This window comes from Pipra filicauda, unplaced genomic scaffold (genome assembly GCF_003945595.2).
Source record: "Pipra filicauda isolate LSUMZ 115617 unplaced genomic scaffold, ASM394559v2 scaffold300_size901280_pilon, whole genome shotgun sequence".
Lineage (NCBI taxonomy): Eukaryota > Metazoa > Chordata > Aves > Passeriformes > Pipridae > Pipra > Pipra filicauda.
Window position 1 is genome coordinate 212,408 of NW_024104422.1, and position 21,696 is coordinate 234,103.

At 38.8% G+C, this 21,696-nt stretch overlaps 1 protein-coding gene across 1 annotated transcript in view; it reads right to left on the reverse strand.

Annotated features, from left to right (window-relative positions):
- LOC113985260 (potassium voltage-gated channel subfamily KQT member 1-like) overlaps positions 1-21,696 on the reverse strand; it is a 278,155-nt gene that overhangs the window by 95,562 nt on the left and 160,897 nt on the right. The gene's annotated exons all lie outside the window — the stretch shown is intronic.

Below are 21,696 nucleotides of genomic sequence, written 5' to 3' on the forward strand. Positions count from 1 at the left end.
GAGGTAAAAATTTTAAAGCTGCTATTGACTTATTGACTTAGATTTCTGAGATTTTTTTTTTTTTTTTGTATTAGCAACTAAACTATTTCTCATCTCTACTCGTTCAAAGTCCCACACCAAAAAAAACCAATAGGAGGACATTTAATAGAGTAGTAAGGTTAGACAAATGTGGGTAGAGCCCTTCCCAAATCTTCGTTCGCGAAGTCTAGCCTTGAAGGTTAGACCATGTCAAGAAAACCTACATCAACAGGTGTGTTGTGGTCAAAATTTTCACAGATTTGAAGGAAAACTTTGTGTAACAACAACATTCTGACTAAGCAGATGAGACTAGAAGTGGGGTCTAATATTTGTTGGAAGATTTCAGTCTTGAAGATTCCCCAGGTGTCAAACATGTTCAGCTCAAGGCTAAGTCAAAACCTGTAAGTTTGCAAGAGCACTGATGCATCTTTCTCAGAGGGCATTTTGGGTTTTCCTTAAGTCTTTCCTCAAGGATCGAAACTCTTTGTGAAGCCACGTCCTGGATGAAGCGGCACCGTGAAGAAAGCTGGCTTGATGCAGCACCAGTGGTCCCTGGCTGAACAGTCTTCACTGGAAGCCAAGTACAAGGTCTGATAAACTTACTGTTTTGGCTTCAATTGACCTTGAATCTCTCTGAAAGTCACCTGCAAAGGTGTGGAGCAGTGGGGAGGACCACATCAGGAGACTCATGAAAGGGGGTGACGCAAGATAGGGATGTGCTTGAATGAATGTTGCACCGCATCCATTTTTTGGGCCCCCCCAGGGAAAACTTTGATAAACTTAAATGAGTTTGGCAGAAGACCTCTTTGGTGGGAGAGGGGAGGGGAAGATGTCATTTGAGAAGAATCTGAGAGAATAAACCTCCTGGCCAAAGTCCTTAAGTCTTTACCAGAAGTGGATGCTTAGAACCTAATTTCTTCAAGAAAAACCTGACCAAAAGGTGTGGGGGAGGCTCTGTTGTGACCAAAGGGAGGTGTGAGTACCAGTAGCTGGCAGAGGCACAGTGTTGGGGAAATGAGAAAAGCCAGCCACCCCTTCCCACACATGAGGAATATGGTACTTTCCCTAAAATAACAAGCCATGCACATCTTAGTAAAACAAACCACCTGCATTAATTAGCAAACAAATAACAAATGACAATTTGTTTACATGTTTACATAAACACTATTTCAGGTGTGCAAAAATGATCATAAAAATATAATTAAATATCAAAAAGTACTTCAAAGGGTAGGCAATTTGTATTTTTAGCATAATTAAATTTTATCATAATCATAATTACAGGTTTAAGAAATTAGCTTATACCTCAACTTACAAAACCACATCTCATTCAAAAATGTTCATCCCAGCATCAGTTGTATCCTTTGAGAACACAGGTGCTCTTCTCGACCAAGTTATGAAACTGATTTTTTTCACATTTCAAGATACACAAATGGTGATATTGTAGTCATTAAGTAGTATCCTGGTTTTTTTAAGATACCTCCCTTGCTAGATTATTACTGCCACTGTTCTGCCCTAACGCCAGCTGGTTTCAGTCTCTGTCCTCAACACAATGACAAAAATGTGCTTTCAGATATCAAGGAATACCTGAAATTACTTAAATATAGACAGAATTTAACTCATGATTACCAGTTACAAATGATTTTAACAACCATCTCTAAGAAGCCACTGTTTTAAGTAAAATGTGATTTAGTTCAATCAAGCAGAACAGTCAAATCCATAGCTGTTCTTGTCAGAGATGAAACACAGAGGTGTTATACTGGCTCCTTGGTTTTCCAGCTGTTGGCTGAAGAAACTTGGAGTCTATAGACTATTTATAAAAGGCTAGGAAATGTCATGAAGGAAAGCAAATTCATTTCTGCTGTGCTTATTTGTGAAATTTCTAAAGAGGTTTGCATAGCCACTTGAAAATATTTAAGATACATAAATAAAAAGATGTTGAAAAACCACTACTCCTGTCATCATTTTTTGGAAATCTGGCGGTAACCAGCTCCTGGAAAGTGAGAACACTTTCAGAAAGGCATTTTTTTTTCCTGGAAAGGTATGGGAGGAGCATAAGGAACAAGGCAGGAGAAGAGATTAAAAAGTTTGCTTCCTCCTTGCAAGCACAGAGTTCTTCCTTTTGTTCTTAGACATTGGAAACGAAGAAAGGGTGAGAAAACGAGAAAGAAAGATGTAGCTGGGTCAGAGACTGATTCTGCTTCTCTTGGACTTTGGACTCTGCCCTTTGGATTTATCACGAAGTGTTTTAAAAAGCAATGTAAGCATATTGTATCAACTCAAGACAACACCACAATGCAAACACTGCAACTCGATAGTGGGATGCCAGACTGACCACGGCTGCTTTGTGGCTCTTGGCATTTTTAATCAACACCACCAGTTCTCATTTTCTTCAAGGCTGAATACTACTGCACATTCAGACACTAACAAAAAAACCAAAACAAGCCCACCAACCTAACAAAAAAAACTTCAACGAAAACCATCACAAAAACCTGGCCCAAAAGTTCCAGTGAGTTATGCAATTTTTGTAAAGTAATAAAGACTATCATTCACATCTCTTATCACCGTAAGCTAGTTATCATCTCAGCCAGCATGTACTGAAATCAAGAGGAAAGAAGACAGAAAGAAAGAAAAGTATTTTTCTGATAAAGGCATTCAAAATGACAGTCATCTGCTAATGTCTCTACTGCCACCAGTTTCTAAGTTAGCACAGATATCTGCATTTATATATACTGACACCAGTTTAATCTTTTTATATTATTGTGGAAATAACACTATATAAATGTTTACAAAAAAAATAAGAAAAAAGGTGACTGCAAGCTTGATAGAAGCCTTTCTTCATTTTGGACTTCTAAACTTGATTACCTCTGTAATCTTACCCTGGCTTTTGGTGTCTCTGAAGGGAAGTTGTAACATTAGCTTTTTAATAATACTTAACAAACATGTAGCAACATCTATTATAAATGGTGGGTACCATATGCAGAGCTGGGTGGAGTCATTCTTTACAACAGCTCACCATATGGTACCCCTATGAATGTGGCCCTGACAAAAGTGATCTATTGAACCTGACTTTGCTGCTGTAGTGTTAAATTACTTTCCTTCTTCTTCCCCCATTCACTTGCACCAGTAGTAAAGTTGATTCACCTGCCTATTTCCCGCTGCAGGACCATGTTCTCCAGCTGCTTCAATCACCAGGATTTAATAGACTCTGTTACATTATTCTACTTGCATTTGGGTTGCAGAGTGCGAGCAGAGGAAGGAACAAAATACATGGGTTAATGTTTAAAGGATCAAACTAAAGTAGCGAATCCCATGCCCTTCTCTCAGCTGCCACTACTCTAAAGAGGCTACAAAACTTTTACCTGACTAAAGTTTGCTGGGTCAGAGCAAGCGATTAGAATTCAGTCACCACTACATTTCTCCTTTTCCTTTTGTGTGTGCAGAGCATCTGATTTCACCAAGGAAGCACAGTAAGGTGCTGCATCTGGCCTAAGATCATTGAGAGTGAACAGAGGAAGAAACAAACGACCTCTCTGTATATGATCTATCTGTAAAGCAGGTAACCTGCTCCCCTTAGCTGGAGCTACACACTAGCACATGAAAACCACCTGTTTCATGGGCAGTGTCTCTAATAAAGGCTCAATTCCTGTCTTCTGTCCTCCATATTCTCCTCTATGTCGTAACAATTTCTTACCTTTCGGGGCTTTCTGTCAGCCAAGAGACACTACCACTGTGGATGATCCTGACCTAGATCAGGATGGTCCCCCTTCTTGGAGACCATATGCCTGTATAGAATCAACTGGCTGGCTTCTATTGAACAGACTCTTTAATAGCCACATTTTGCTTTTGGCTCAGTAGGGGCCTTTAACTTCAAGGTCCCTTGTTCCTGTCAGTTTTGGTTGAAAATTATCATGGGTTCAAAACTTCGAAGAAAAAATACTAACAAACAAAAAACCAGTGATTTAACCTAAGACTTAATGCCCTAGGAAAACAGGCTAAAAGATAATTATATTAATAGTAACCCTGGATATTTTACTAAGGTGTGTGTGTTCTTTTCTCTAAATGATTTTTCTGCTAGCTTTCATAAACAAAGTTACAGAAAATGTTTCATTTTAATATATACACAAATAACTCCCTTGGTAGCAGATTTATTAATACTTTTATTAAGAAATCTCTTAGAAAGCAAAAGAAAATTTATCAGATTAACGCCTCTTTTAAACTATGAGAAAAAGTTTAAACTATAAAGAGATAAAAATGTTCAGGGATCCAGGTATCTCAATTCGTTAACATTAATAATAAAAGTAACAAAGTGATACATAACAGCTGTATCATTGCTGTTCCCAGCACTCTTTTTTCCCTCTACCCATTAAGTCATACCATGTTCCATCTTAGGTCCTGTACTTTTAAACATTGAAGTAGTGTATAATTTTATCTACCTGAGAGGTTCCAATGAAATCAGTGAAGCCATTCACAGGAGCAAATCCATGTATGTGCTTGGGTATCTGCCAAATCAGGGGCTTAGACAACAAGCATTTTATGGCAGCAACCTTGTGCTATTTATTTGGACTGCTCAGCCACTAACATACTTCAGGACACTGCAAGATGTTAATCAGAACATATATTAAAAGATACTGGGAACCAGTGTCTGGATCACCAGGAAATTTCCATTAACTAAAGTATAAATATAAGAGTTTTAGAACCATCACATCAGTCACACTACTTATGTGCCAGAACCCTTCCTCTGGTGCCTGCCCAGTTTGCATGGCTAATCGTTTCTGGGCTGAGATAATCTCAATTCTTTGTGCAATATCAGTCATTAAACAACATCAGCAAGAATGATTAGTATGTATTATTGGAAGGTTATTCTGTACATACAAACTTCTTGTTAACAATTCAATGTGTATTCAGTATATGTGCCAATGATGTATGATCATTCCCATGGGTTTTAGGTTCAGGGCAAAAGAAATTTTCACATCAGGGAAGGTTTCATAGATCATAGACTGGCCTGGGTTGGAAGGGACCTCAAAGCTCGTATCATTCCAACCCGCTTCCTTGGGCAGGGACACCTTCCAATAGACCAGGTTGCTCTGAGCCCCATCCAGTCTGGCCTTAAACACTTCCAGGGATGGGGCATTGTTTAATACAATGAGCTCTTGCCTAGTATGCAGACTTATATATATATATATTTATAGTGAATTAAAAAAAAGAATATATATATTATAGTGAATTTAAAAAAAGAATAGTAGTAAGATCTTTTCTCTTACAGATAAAATATTTTCAGATGAAAACACCTTGTGAGTATATATATAAGTCACAAGGAGTTATCAGATATGATAGATAGGCTGCCTGCTGAATTCAATCACTTGGTTGCCACTGAACTCCATGGAGCAAGATATCACAAAAAAAAAAAGTAGTAATGCAGCATGCTTAACTTTGCTCTGTATCTTAAAAAGGAAAAGAACAAGAAGAAACACAATCAACAGCAGATAAAAAAAAAGGAAATGATTCCTACTGTCTGAGCAATGTAACAATGCAGGCACATGGATGAGAGAACAAAATACACCATATACAGAAGACAGCGAAGCTGACTTGAAACTGTGATCTCTAAGTTCCTGCCCCAGTATAAGAGGACGTCGAAGCGTTTACATTTGTGGGGGGGCAAAGTGATACAACAAAACACATCAGGAATGCTGGAAACTATCTGGCAAAGGATCCCTTTTGCTGAACCAACAGAAGTGACAGTGGGAATTTTTGCCAGTTAAATTCTGCCATGTGGATGCAGATGAAGTCTCACACTAGAAATGAAGACAGGGCATGCATGGGAAACAGAGAGGCTGCTGATGAGGGAATAAAAGTGCTGAGCCACTGCTGTTTTAGCTGGAGCACTGACAGCAGAATTGTCCCTGGGAAGTTTGGCTGCTGTTTTTGCTATCTTCATTCTGAGCAAACAGGAACTGAGTATATTGTATATTCAGGATAATAGCTACATGATCCATGTAGGATGAATGATGCACTACAGACACTGTATTGATTCCTCTTTTCACATGAGTAAAAAGGGCAATGAGAGAAGTGCTATATGAGTGTTCACATATATTAATTGCCTTTCCTATTCTCTGCTGGCAGCACACAATGTGACTACTCAATTTATGCCAGTGTGCTGCACTTCTGTAGGGCGCATACACAGAATACAATGACAATGAAAACTATTAGGGATGCTTCCATTGCATACAGGAGATTTACTCAGGTCCCTTCAACATTCTGTGCTTTGTTAATACAATTACCCAGAATTGGCAAGAAAGGTCATATGAACAGGTTATTGAAATTATTTTGGGCTTTTTCATGCTACAGTGGTATGTTCAGAGAATCACCAACACCTTTCTTACTGCAGCAGGCTTGTTGCATGACTAAACTCAAAGGGGGCTTTTTATCTTACGTTGAACAAGAATTTTAGTTTTTCTTTTGCCCAGCTTTAATGAAGATGTTATGGATAAAAGAAAACAAAAGAGAAAATGGGCACTGCTTTAAAGAATCCCGTAGAAAGTACAAGCACACATTAATATGTGCCCAGTAATAGTATAGCTGTTTACAGCATCCATGTGCCTGTTGCTGATCCATCTTATTAGACGGGAATGCATCAAAAGCACTCAACACTGGTTTGATGCAGCACACAGCTTAAGCTAGAATTTCTTGGCAAAAGAGAGAGGACCTCCACATAGCACCTACTTCATTATCTTCTATCTTGCCTAATCTGAAAATGAACAATTTTCTTTCCGGTCTCGTTTCTTTCCACTTCTAGAAATGTGGTAAAATTGAGTCATGCAGATGAAACAAAAGGATTACTCTCAAGCATACTGCACCTTAGAAATCTGTCATTAAAATTAAAATGGATTGACAGATTCCCTCAGCCAGACTTTGAGGACACACCTAGTATCCTCTTAGCCAGATGGGAAGCATAACCAAAATTGCAATTCAGCGACAAAGACTCACACATTTGTCACCCTAGTGGGAATAGCAGCTGCACTTCTATTGGTCCCAGATTTCTCCTCTCCTCAAAGAAGGTAAGTTAGAATGGACAAGAAGGAATAACTATATTTCACTAGTCCAGGGTCCAGGTGAAGTCTTGAGCCCCAATTGTGAGACTTGCTCAATCCCCCAGTTACTTTGCACAGGTCTTTTCTGTGAGATCATGTTGCAAATTCTGCTGTGATCTACCAACGAGCCAACTCTGCCCCAGAGGATTACAAAAACAGGAGAGAAGCTGTGTTACTGCACATGAACCCGCGATATTCAAATATGTACCAGGGCCTAGCAAGGAAAGTCCTGTCCACTGCCTGCCATGTGTCCTTTGTTACATCATTTGCATGTGGAGAGTTGCACAGTAGCTTACAGAGATCTATGACTTTAAGCCCTGAGATCTTCCTTGAAGTTTCTGAGGAGTTAAACTGGCCATGCCACTCTGTACCAGAGTTCTGGCAAAGGGCAAGGGAATTTGAATAAGCTGCGAGATTCAGATCTAACACAGCAGAATACCCAATATCAAAAGTATATTCACAATAGTTCCCTTGGAGCAGCAATGAAGAACATTTATTTAAGGCCAATGAATCTGTACAATCCATCAGTCTGTGGAATTCTGTCTCTCTCCAAAAGAACTATTACACTTTGTCTCTCCAGTACACTTATTGCAGCCCATTGCATTTGCTGCACATAACAAATTGTTGCTGCCTGAGATGAACTGACTCATTTTTTTTCAAACTTGTATGGCACAGGTTTGGAAGGAGTAGAGTATTCAAGGATTTTATGCAACCAAATCAGCACCTAAAGTAAATCTATTGAAAGAACTACCCTAAATGAATCAAGGCCTAAACTGGACTATAAGAATCCAAAGGTACAGGGTGATGTTCAGCACAAGATTTTAAACACTCTGAAACACCTAAAAAATCCCCCCAAACTTTAGCATGTCTGCTACACAATATTCTTTCCCTTGTAGATGACTATAAACTAGAAGGAGGGAAAAAGACTAATTTGGATTGGATTTGATTAATATCACTCTCAGCTTGATGCCTGTAACTGATTCCTACCTGCTGTTTTTAAAATGGAGCTTGATGACATGCAGCCAGCTAAAGAGCGTGCATGACAGCATTTTTGGCTCAATAAGAAAACTAGCTGTACAGAAGAAAATAGAAAAAAAACCCACAAGTAGTTTTCAACTGGATCACAGCACATCAGTTTTAGAATAGGACTAAGGAAGAGAAAAGATGCTGAGCTAAAAGCTGATGAATCTGCTCCTTACAGGAACCACGCTTTTGGTTTCACATCAATCCCTTTGGATCTGCACTATCAGTATGTTTTCTAAAGCCTTTCCATTGACATAAACACAACAGCAGATGACATGGGATTAAACAGAATCATGTTTTAAATAGAGAGGAGAAACCTTAGTGAGAAAAGATACTAAAGCATGGATTAAAGAATAAATAAATAAATAAAAATAAATTCTCATGTAACTTGCACAGCAGACCCCACTACAAAGGAAGAAATTGAATAGGAAGGAAACACCTGCTATAAAATAATTTTGCAATTCTTCCTCTGATCACATTGTTATGTGTTTTCCTTTTTTTTTTCAACTGTAAGTCACCAGGGGTAAATTTTTCTTTTGCAGTTTGCTTCAATAATTTCTGAATCTGATGGGAGCATAACATTATACAGAAGTCCCAAAAGTGTTTTTCAAAATTATTTTTTGAAAGCTAAACAAAATGTAACAATAAAGAAGTAAATATTAAACAATGAAAAAGTCATGGTAGATTGTCTTGAAATAGACTGAAGATCCCCAGTGGAGCTACTCAATATCAAAACAGAGCAGCCATTGTAGAAATAAATGGATTATTACCAGAACTTGCCGATAAGTGAATACTAGTTTATTAGATGTCCATATTCCTCTTATGGGGTTCAGAGGGGAAAAGTGTGGCTTTATTCTGAAAATTTCCCCTCAGTGCATTGCAAAGTATGTATTTTTGGTTTTTCTCTTTTTCTTCTTTTTCACACTTTCCCACACCACACTGAGTGCTACCCAGGCTGGGATCTCCTACATTTTCCCAGCCCTTTATCCATCTGCCAAATGTTCCAAACTTCTGCAACTAGTTTTCTTCCACAGTACCGCTGCTGCAAGTCTACTCCTCCACATGCCTAGGAAATGCTGAACAAAGAGCAAGGCAAATCAAATTTTGCAAAACTTTTTGGCAATGCAAATAAAACAGTCAGCATTTCCAGGCTCAAAAGTAGCAATTTTATTTAACGAAAGAAATAGGAAACAACGCTTGCAATTCACAGGCTCTTTTGAAAGTTCTATAATCAGCCCTACTCAAATGTTTCATCTTTTTAATTATTGCTTAAATGGATTTAATAAAAATAAACACCCAACATCCAACCAAAGTCACAGGAAATCCATCAGCACATCCTAGTTTTCAGCCTCTCTCTCACTGTTCTTCCATTTTGGGAAGAGCATGGACTTCACAGTCAAAGATAGAGGAATTGGAATAAGTGGAGTTCAGTTTTACTCCTCTTTATTAAATTCCAACTATTTGTTTACTCTACTCCTTAGCTACACAACTTAAAACTACAATATTTAAAATGCACATTAATGTTATTGTGGCATGGATCTATTCTACTTTAAAAGCAAAACAACCTAGTGAGTTTGTAAACTACAACATAAGGTTTCAAAGCAAATGGAGATTTATCTCACAATGTAAATGAAGTATTTACCTAACAATACATAACTTAAAAATAGACATGCATTTAAATACATATAATGTAAATACAAAAGTTAAATGTTCATCAGAAAGCATAAATGTGATGTAAATAAGCAGGAATCACTTAGATGTGCAGTAAGTGCTATTGGTATGCAGGATATTGTATTATTTCCTTATGTTTTAAGTTAAGGTTATTTAAAGCAATCTGTATTTAATGAATATTTTTCTCTGTAGAGACATATTAGCATTTTGATTTGTTGACTGTTCTTTTCAGTCAGAGGAAGGAGTTGAGCCAAGAAAAAACACAGCATTCTCTATTTATGTGTCCACATAAAGCAAATACCTCTTAATGCTGTATCAGCAGATGAGGTAAAAACAGAAGTAATGATCAGTAAACAGAGCTCAGAGAAGTAACATTTAAAGCCAGTGAAGTTTACTAAATCAGCCACAATATCAATCTGTGTCAAGTCTTAGTAGCAGTCAGGACCTCTGTTGGCACTGATATCAGGTTCAGCACTGATAAATAACTTGGATTTTCTCAATGGCCATGGCAACAACACCCTGACCAGAAACTTCTCTGAAGGCACCAGAAAAGTCCCCTGCCAGTCAGCGGCTGAGGTTGTGAAGTCCATCACTAAGAGAACACCCCTAGAGCTTAATTCAGGAATTGACGGTTTAAAGGGACAAGATTTTTACTTGATCTTTGGAGGACCAGATGCACGTTCGCAGTCAGTTTGGCTTGTACTGCTTCTTCTCTCCCAAAATTTCACACTTGGAATTGCTCTGTGCTTTCCTACACAAACATGGACATGATGCAAAGGAAACAGAAACTTGAAAAGCACCAGAAAGGTGCATTTGACTCTGAAGCAGTCCTCAGAGAACAACAGAAAAGGACTATAAAGCTAATTGGAGGCAGGGGATCATGTTACACAGTCATATTTCTCCATTCCACTCAGGCATGCTACAGATTTCTGCCTTCTACTCACCTAAGTAGGTAACCAAGAAAATCTGTGGAAAATTCACAACTAAAAGCCTGCTATTAAGCTTTTTCTTTTTTCTTTTTCTTTTTTTTTTTTTGTTATTACATTACATTCAACTGCTTTCTAAATAACATTCAAGGTCTGAAACCAAATGAAAGATATTGTTATGATGTCACTTAACTATACCATAAGCTAAAGGAGACACATAATTAGATTCTGAACAAATCTGTAATTTTTATGGTAACATTGCATCTCCTTTAAATAAAGTTTTAAGTGTAAAATACCTTTCCAAAATGATTCCTTCTATTAAAATATTACAGATTTTGGCATGAAAATAGATACTTTCTGCTCTGTTACACACTTCACGAAGAATGGAAGCTGCATAGAAATGCTTTGTTTCATTTAAACTGCCAAATATATTCCACTGTGCTCACACCTTATACTCAAGCCACAGTGGTTTCATACTTTTTGTATTGTGACACGTAAAAACATGACACATGGTTTTGCAAACTAGTTTGTGTTTGGAAGATCCATGAATGGTGGATACCTTTTTACAAGCTTCCAAGGACCCTGATGACACCATCATAGATCATTATAAACCTGACACAGCTCTTACTCCCCAACAAATTTAGATTTATTTCTGAGGGGGAAGAAAACTACCACTGGGGTCAGACTTGCATTCAAGTGATTAGTGAACAGACACTAAATTGGCAACCTCAGTCCTGAACAGCTCCAGCAGCAAGAACTCAGAGAATAAAAATGTGTGTCCTGAAACGGTGCCATGTCAAGCTAGGTTTAAGCTGGCATGAAAATATGAGAGAGAGTTGTACTATGTCTAAAAGCTTCCAGAATCAAAGCTGAAAATAACCAGTTGGACAAAAAACTGATATATCCATTGAACACAGTATGAAATTACTCTGTATTAATAAGTAATGAAAAGTATCTTGGATATATAGCACGTGTTTAAAAAAAACCAGTTATTCCTGAGGACTGCAAGTGTTAAAACAAAATTGCATTTCACAGTTTATAAGTTAAGCACACAAACAGCAGACTGCTTCCAGTATCCTGGCACACATGCTAAGTTATGTATTACAAATTCCTAACTTACCTAATGTCTTCAATGTATTTATATCTTGGGTGTATCAGCAGGGTAATCATCCCTGCCTTACTAAAGGCATTGTTCAAGGAATCCTGGCATGCATTTCTTTAGTAATAAGCACTTCATTTTGTCAATGACTTCACTTAAAAAAAAAAAAAATTAAAAATTGTAGCTTTCCAAGATCTGCTTATTTTTACAGAGCATGAAAATTAACAACTCTACCTTATAAAAAAATCTTTTATCTGCTTGGAAGAAGCGCTAGTCCAAACTGTTGCAACATTTAAGTGTCCCAGGTTTGGCTTCAACTGTCAGTGGTTTGCATATTTGGACTCATGATATTTTTACTGCACTTTTCTTTGTCAATGCCAACTGTAAGCTATTTTCTTTGGTCAGCTCGGTACTCCAGACAGCAAATCTCCCTTCTTTTAGTACCAGTGAGATAGCTGTCAGTTAGAGGTTTGGCAGGCTTAAGACTCTGCTTCACTAACCAAGATCCCAGAAAAAATAAAAGATAGGGAGACAGGCCCATAAATCATAAGGAGAACAAAAACATTTGTATTATACTAGGAGCCCAATAACACCACTGAACTTCAGAATCTGGCAGCCATTATGTTACAACAGAATTTTCAGAGGCCATAAACATTCACATTGGACTGAAACTTGGCATAAAGTGATGCCACTTGACTGATCCACGTCTTATCCTAAACTCTGTTTCTCATTCAAAGGCAGGGATGGTACACAGCACTCTCTATTCATAACAGATTTGTGAGGTTTGTGAGCAAACTCCAGTGCCTGGTTAAAACTGGAGCTCTGGGGAAAGGAGTTCCTTCACTCATGTAAGGAAAGTTACTGCCATCCCCTTTTTCTTCTTTACCAGAAAACAACCCCGAACCAACCAACCCCTGCGGAACTCCTCTTCCCTCTGGATGGACTCACATGTTATTGTGCACTGAATCAACTTCTGGGCATGTCCAGTTAAGTTTTACAACGTGCTGTTTTTATCACCTCCAATTAGCCCAAGGTACTCCACGAGGGTGGTACCGAATTTCAAGATGCAGGTGCCTCTCTCATGCACAGTGCAGCCCATGCAAATTAACAGACCTGCACTACACACTTTGGAAAGTGAAGCAGGAATTTACAAGATGCTTGGCAGGACCCTGTTTCCACTACAACCACTCAGTGTGCTTTGAAGGCACAGGAATACAGGCTGCTTGACATTGCAGACTCATCACAAAATAAGTAAACTGCCTCTTTTTTAACAGTTATGATTTTTCTGAAAGTATTCTTGGCTCCATTATTTCTAACTACGAAGATTTCTGAAGCTTGAGGAGGCTACGTTTTAAAGTAAGAGTGACCTTAGGATTGCTATTCCCCAAACTTTCGATATGCAGGATTTATTCCAAACTCAAAAGTGGCAGATGATTAGTTTTTCCTGCCTTTTTCTGCCAGCAAATCAATTTGGCCACTGCAGTCTAAAAAAATTTCTCAAAAAACTGAGATTTTGCTTTTTTTTTTTTTTCCTCCCTAGTTTTTAATCCAAACACTGAAAATGCTTTTCTTTTCCCCTTCCTTCTTCTTTATTCTTCTCTCTACCAGATACAGGAAAATTTCAAGTCAAAGATAATTTTGATCAAAGGCATCAGTTGACTATAGGAAAGCCTAAACCAAAATGTTCACAAGCCTGCACAAGTTGATATACCGGGGCCATCAGATCCAAAATATTATCATCAAGACTGGCATTCCACCCTGAAAATTTGGATATGGGGAAAAATACATATTGCTGATTATGTTCCAAATAATATACTTTTATCCTAAGAGGTCTAAGAATTCCAGCTACTTCCTAATAAGCAGATCTATTTTGTCAGTTCAACACTTCTCTATGGTATTATCTTAATGGACTTTAAAACAAAACTAAAGGTTCTGCTGGCTCTGTGTGAATGAGATATCCACATTCAACGCTCCAAATATTCCTTGCTCCTCTCTAGCAAGAAGCCAAAACTAGATCATTAAAATAAGGTGTCTACACGTCTGAAGATTGAGGTCAGAGGTAGATCTTCACAATATATCTGCATCCAGCATTTACAGTGAGGGTGAAGCCATTTTGACTGAGCAAACTGAATTTAGGTCATAGCACAGTGAGGAGTTGTAATTTAGGATTATATTGGACATTGTTAACCATTAAACTGATGCTTAAAAATGCTCACTCTTTAATCAAGTGTATGGGGAAAAGGTCTGCAGAAGAAAAAAAAAGAATAGCATCTTGCTTTTCCCAGATCAGTGGAAGAAGGAAGAAGCAGGAAAACAGTACCCAGTAAGATATCACTGGAAGTATCTGTCAGCTGAGATGTGGAGGTACTGAAGAAAATACTCCAAATACAGAGACAAATCTAGGGTGTTGCTGTTTGGAGTGGAAGAATGTTCTCTAGAAAGCAGAGACAGACCTAGACATGCTGAGAAAAACTTGGGTTCAGTGATAACCTTAAAGTCTTCAAGGATGTTAGGCCAATGTGCTGGAACCAACTCAGGATTAAGAGTGAATTAACCCCAATATTAAAAAGTCTGGAATGAGACATAAGGCTTAAGGAATAACATAGTAAAATGCTTTAGAGAAATACACTCTAATGTAATGTAAACGAGAAAGGGGTAAATGAACAATTACCTGTGGTTGGATGATAAGATCATTTGCAACAAGACTTGTAGTTACTTGATGTACTTAAGTGAAACCTTCAATTGACATCAAAGCTAGGAAGCTAATGTAGCAATATTAACAATGTATTAACTAAGCTTGAGCAAGTTTTCATTACACTGAATAAAAATAGATTTAGTTTTATTCGGTAAACACATATCACACATTTACAGCCCTTCATGTGTTTATCTTGAAACTTTACTCCCAAAGACAGCTGATGGACTCTATGCACTAGCAAACCTGGAGGGTGGTTCAAAAAGACCCAAACAAAACATATTAAGCTATGAGCTTTCTTGATCTGTCCACATATTTGGAGTTTAAAGATGTCTTCATAAAAGATTCTCTTAGGAAATGCTGGACTACACTTGCTAGTTGTCAGAGCAGAAACACTTTGGGGAGGGAAGAGGTGGGAGACGGCAGAAAGTGCTAATAAATGAAAGGAAGGTGAGTTTCAGGGAGGGTCATCGTTCTGTTTTTTTCAATCCTAAGTATTTGTGTTCAGGTTCTGATTTAGAAAAAGTAAGATTTTTCTTTTTTTTTTTTTTCTGTCAGTAAAAGGAATGTACAATAGTACAGTTATGTAAACATGTATAAAGAAAAGAACACCCCTCCCAGTAAAATATCTGACTATATGTGTTACAGTCTTAAGGACTTTACGATGCCCTAAGCTCAGATTTCAAGCTGAACTTGCGATTTCCTTGCTTTTAGAGGTTTAAACACATATTCTTTACTTTTTCAAATTAATAATATGAACAGTTTGGCTAGAGGTTGACTTACTTATTAATGTTGAATTTGGGGCCTGAATTTTATATGCCTGCTAACATACAATACCTTTTTGTTGTGGAATATTATTTAAATGGATTAAAAAGGATAGGACTTGTCTTTAGGAAGCAAGGTTCCCTTTATAAACCAACAATGCATAATAGTATTTTCACACATTGAAATCTTAGTGGAGGCTTTGTAACACCACTGTGCACAACATATGATGATACTTCACAAGTGCCAGTCACTCCTAACAGTCTTTAAGTACATATCCATACCTTTAAATACACTTTAAAATAAAATGTATTTCATTTGTGTTTGCTATTTCATGTTGAGGTTCAGACTGTGTGAAATGTACCTTTTCTCTATTTACCAGAAGTTAAGAAACTAGACAGGAAACAGTAATATATTGAACAGCTTGCCCAGAACAGTGTATGACTTAGAAATAGCCATGATATATAAAAGGAGTAACACAAGTTTAAATACACCCACTAAAATTTTTTCTTAGAACTCAATAAGCATATTACTAGAAGTTAAATTTTTTGTCCAAGCAAGAATGATTGAGGTGATGCCACAGATGAACTGAAGAAAGTAGAAAATCATGAGAATTATAGACATGTCATAAGATACAAACATGAAGTCCTTGCCAGCCACATGGTCATCTTCTGTGCTGGCAACCCTAAGAATTAGAGGACAGATTCCAGGGTGTCAAAGACACCTTTTTCTTACTGCAAGCTATATACAAGTCAGCTTGTTTCAGCTTTAAACCCAATGCATGGCACTGGGTGGTAAAAAGCTGTAACAACTTTGAGCTGAGGACTCACTAACAGCCCACACTGCACTGCCACTGAAGTCCCAACTTGTCATCTCTCCTCTGCTCCATGAGTAAATGTGACATGAGAACTGATGGCCAATGAAAGGATTCACCAGTCACACATGTGTGGGGATCCAGCCACACAGAGCAGGGGAGAGGATGTGGTCTCTCCACATAAAGGTGTGAAAAGACTGCTTACTCTGGTTTTCTATTACACAGGAAAAAACAGGTTGCCTTTCATCCTAGACAATTATGACTGGATACTGTTATTAGAAGTAACTCATATCTGGAGCTCTGGAGAATGATTGACTGACAGTCAGGAAGGGATATTTGAAGCAAGTTAACCATATGTTCAGAAGACAAAAGAGATTTATCATCTGTCTCCCCAAAGGAGGCCAAACTGAGGTTATTGAGTCTGCACAGAAAGTCAAATAATCACAGTGACATAAAACCTGATTTAATTGTTACAAAAGATACAGATGATTATGCTGGTTAACGATTAAGTGAAGTAAGATGTTACATATAAAACACTTAAAAGAAACTATAACTAGTTCTGTAAAACAGAAAAGGATCAGAAGCTGAAGCACAGACAGAAGTATTCTAATGGCAAATACAAAAGTGCTCAAAAATTTCTAGACTGAGAGATTTTATTTCTAAGGTCTCCTTCATGTCCTGGCAGCTGAAACAATACTTCCTTGCTAAATCATGATTTTCAGTGAGCAAAACACAACAAAGAAATACGAAGCTGACTGGGCTAATTCCATCTTCTGTGCTGAAATGAGTCAAACATGACTCACAGAGCATCAGCAACGCAAATATTGGTCAACTGAACCCATCAGTTTCTTTTTAAAAAGTTTAGCTTTTCTTTTATACCTCTTCCCTTAAAAAAAATCCAACCCCCAAGAAAACCAAACAACCCCCCCCACCCCACAGCACTTATTAATAAAACATGGCATTGAAATCATCTTACTATACAACTGAACTTCTGCATTAAAAAACTAGTTAATCTAATGATTTCTCTACCGGGACATATGTTCCTAACTTAGAGCACAGTGGGGAGAGTGGGCACCAGTGAAAAAACATCTGACACCTGTCTACTGAGGCGAGTGGGGAAAAGGAAGGCTAAAAGAGCTGACAACAACACTCTCACCCACAAGAAAATGAGACCGGATAGACTCTATGTTTTGGCTTCCAAAGGAGGAAGAAAAAAATTACCTCCTAAAACAAAGGAAAAATAATACACACACACACACATATATATAGATATGGAAACTGTGTAGGTAATGAGATGTGCATTCCCATATAATTCAAGATACTTATTTGTCTGACCTTGAACTGTTATAGTTTGCCCCTGCTTAGCCACAAGAGGTAGGAAGTCTTCTGGCATTAATATTTTCTTTGTGGATATTTTTGTGCACATTTCAGGAAGAAACAATACTGTAGAAACAGATTCATCATGGTAGAAAACTCCTTGCAAGTTTTTCAGCTATTCTGCAGGTAGCCAATAATTTGCCATGCAGTATGTATTACATCAAGGGGTGTAATGAAGCCTGATGGCCCAACAAACCTAGAAGACTAGCATTTAGCTGAAGATTTAAATCAGTGAACACCTACTGGTGAAAGAAAACGCTGCTGTTGGCTTCTACCAGAGTTTTTTCAGCTGCAGTGTGAACTCGATTCAGTGTTACTTAAAAACAGTTTCCTTACTTTGGGTTTTAATTGCTATGAAACCTTTAAAAACTCAACTACTGCATCTATACACATACAAAATACACTGCACATCTCTCTCTAATCACCTTGGCTAAGTTTTCCTTTGATTTAGCCTGTTAAATCTTTGTCTAAACCTACAGCACAGCACCTCGATGCACTGCAGTGCCAGTCAGTCTCTGCAGTGAGCCACATCAGGTGTTGGGCAGTTGCACTGTAACACCAGTGAAATCCTGGGATGGCAAATGCCATTTCTCGTCCATGAAATGCCCTTCAACAATTCCAGAGTTTATGGACTGCACCTCATGGTCCTCAGCTACACAAAAAAAGGTGCTTGTAGATTGGGTACAATTGGGATCAAAAAATACGGCACACAAGACACAACAGGTAGCAAAAGGAATACCTCTAACAAAGAAGTACTTCACAACAGAAGAAATAATGGGATAGAAAAATAGCAAGTGGCAATTGTTTAGGAGTTGCTGCCTTGTCTGAAACCAAGACAGACATTGCTGCCACTGCAGAGAATGCAGCCACACAATGAGAGAGGATAAAAGGCAATCCTGAAATTATACGACGAGCCCTTAGGTATGATATTTATATTCCTCCATTAGACACCTTTATTTCTTTTTGGACCATGTACCTGGAGTGTAATGCTACAGGTTTCTGGGAAGCTGATATTAGCACCTACTAAGGCTTTGACAGAGAGCACCAGTCAAGAATTTACCAGGTGCCCTAGGATGCAATGAAAAAGTGTCAAAATATAATCAAAAAAATCTCAAGAGTAAAACATTAGGTCACAGCTAAACACAGAAAGGAGAAGCTGTTCAGGAATGGATTAGAGTCCAGAACAGGAGAATAGAGAAAATACACAGCCAACTTTTTTTCTTAAAAACAGACAAAACACCCCACTTCAGACTGATGTATTTCAACTGTTTCTACTAGACAATTACCATGTGGCTTTAGAACTGGAAAATTTACCTTTTTCTGAGTCATCATGATGAGATTCCTCCAACACATTATTTGGTAACATTTTAAAAATGAACACTGAAGGAAAAGAATCAGCCTAAGAGTGGCCCTACCTGAAACTCAAACATTGCTGGGTCATCTGTGCCTGCCTCTGTCCTGTTTGGGTAACACCAATGTCCTCCTGTGGGTGGATGGCTCTGTTCCTCCAGGAAAGAATAATATCTGGTAATCATACAAGGAGACTGAATTCTCTCAAATCCTGTATCACAGATTATGCTAAGTTAGAAGGGACCCACAAGGAGCATTGAGTCCAACTCTTAGCCCTGAACAGGACCATCCCCAAGAGTTACACCATGTGCATGAGAATATCATCCAAATGCTTTTTTAGCTCTGTCAGCCTTGGTGCTGTGACTACTTCCCCGAGGAGCCCATTTATGTGCCCAACTACCCTCTGGGGGAAGAACCTTTTTCTAATACCCAACCTAAACCTCCCCTGACACAGCTTCAGGCCATTCCCTCAAGTCCAATCACTGGTCACCACAGAGTGGTGCCCGCCCCTCCTCCTCCCCTCAGGAAGAAGTTGTAACTGCAGTGAGGTCTCCCCTCAGTCTCCTCTTCTCCAGCTGAACACACCAAGTGCCCTCAGCTGCTCCTCACACAGCTTCCCCTCAAGGTCCTTCACCCTCTTTGCAGCCTCCTTTGGACACTCTCTAGTGGCTTAATGTCTTTCTTATACTGTAGTGCCCAAAACTGCCACAATATTCAAGGTGAGGCCGCCCCAGTGCAGAGCAGAGCGGGACAATCACCTCCCTGGACAATGACCTCTCTTCCACCAGGCATATACCTTCCTTTTTTGTTTTATTTCCAGGATTTCATCTTTAACAGACCCTTAACCTACAGTCCCTTGACTAAGTACCATGCAGGGTTCTGAGTCCACCTGCTTCTCCACTACAACTGAGGTTTGAGACTCCCGAGAGTCCTGAGTCTGTAGTATCTCTGAAAATAACTGGTCTCCCTCTTGTTCATTTGCTCAAAAACTATGCAGCCTGTTCACTTCCTCCTGTAGTTCCTTCACCTGGTGACACAGCCCTTCAATCACAGCACACCTTCTGCAAAATAGCTGTTTGTCAGCCCCAGCCCCACAAACGGGCAGCAGGCACTCCTGCCAACCTGTGACCTGGAGAGCTGTGTCTCCCATCAGCAGGTCTGTCTGTCTGGAGGCCTCTGACACAGCTGGTACAGCAACTCCAGCAGCTACAGGGGATTGAGCCTTACAGCACATCATCACCTTAACTGAGGAAGCTTAAACTGATATACTAATAAGACTTGGGCTGAAAGGATCTCTTTGCTCTTCCTTACCAGCTACTGAGTCTGTTTGCTGCCTCTATTGGGTGCTCCCAGATGGTCAGAGAGGAGCCCTTCCTGCCCACCATGCCTGTGCAAACTGCCCTGTTCCCTGCATTCCAGGTCTCTCATGCTCCCTGGAGGTGTTTAAGTCTCCTGTGGATGCTCCCACCAAACTGTGCCTGGTTGGCTCCTGAGTGCTTCCATGTCCTGACAGGGCTCAGGGATGCTGTTTGGGTTCCTGAATTCAGGAACCGTCTGTATAGCTGGATCTCACCCCTGGACTCTTCCCCCAGTCACCATCACTCAGGACCCCTTTATTCTTCTGTGCTGAGAGCACTAAAATTAAGGAGGTCTTAAACACAACCAGCAAGGGCAATTCAAATACCATGCTTAATAGACTTCATGTCTTGATAAAATTGCATGATAAGAATAGAATTAAATTTCAAAACATTCATGGTTAGATGATTAATCATTTCTAAACAGAAAATAAGGTATCTGACAAAGAGCAGAAAAAAATCCCTTTACATTTCAAAATTGTATGCAAAAGACAGCTGCAATCCCAATTAATAATAGTTTTTTGAACTAGTGTTATCCCACCCTATATCTGGTTAGAGCTAAGACAGAGGGCTTTATACAAGTGGCAGTTTTTAGATACAGCCTCTGTCAGCCTCCTCTCAAAGACCTTCAGTACAGTCTGTTTGAGAGCATCTCCTATGAACAGAAAGCTTTCATGAGATTTATACTAAATCCATCTTGCTGTAGTATATGCCACATTCAAATCTGGTCTGTCAAGGAAATGGTGTGTATATCAGTTCCTACCTCCTTATATAAGTTTTGTGTATTTTCTAAAAACCTTATAGTCATTGTCAAGCTTCTCTAGGCAGAAGAATAAGTTTCTCAAAGGTCCTATTGTCCAGCCTGCCGATCATTTTCATTGCTCCCAGTTATAATATTTCTTTCTCTTGAAACATTATTACCCCAAACTGGACACAGTACTCCCACTGAGGTTTTATCGGATTACTTTGTGTGCCTTGAAAGTTACATTCCTGCTTATACATACCAAGATAGTATTTGCTTTCTTGCAAGAGGGTAACACTGCTGACTAATGCTGTGCCTGTGTGCTGAAATAACATCTCTACCCTTCTCTATAAAGCTGCTCCTGTTCCCCATCCTTTACTTATGCACTATATCCTTCCTGTATTTGAGCCTAAGTGAACTTGTCACTAATAATTTTCATATTGAATTTGTTTTGTCTCAATACTTTCCCTCATTTTACAAGATAATTCAGTCCTAACTCAGTCTGCTCTACCCACAGCAACCTACTCTCACGGTATGATCTCCCAAGCAGGTTTGCAGATCTACACAGCAATATCCTCCTCGGAGTCACATTTCCCGAGCTCATCCATGTCACAACGTCATGTTGACTCCTGGCTAAGGTCAGAAGAAGGTTCTGTGTTAACTTGTTGAAAGCAGATCACTGCATCTTTTCCTGAGGAGGTGTGCTCTGCCCACGATGACTCTGAAATTGCTTGAATCTCTGAGAGTTATTTGCTCTAGCTGATCTAAAAGCCACGCAT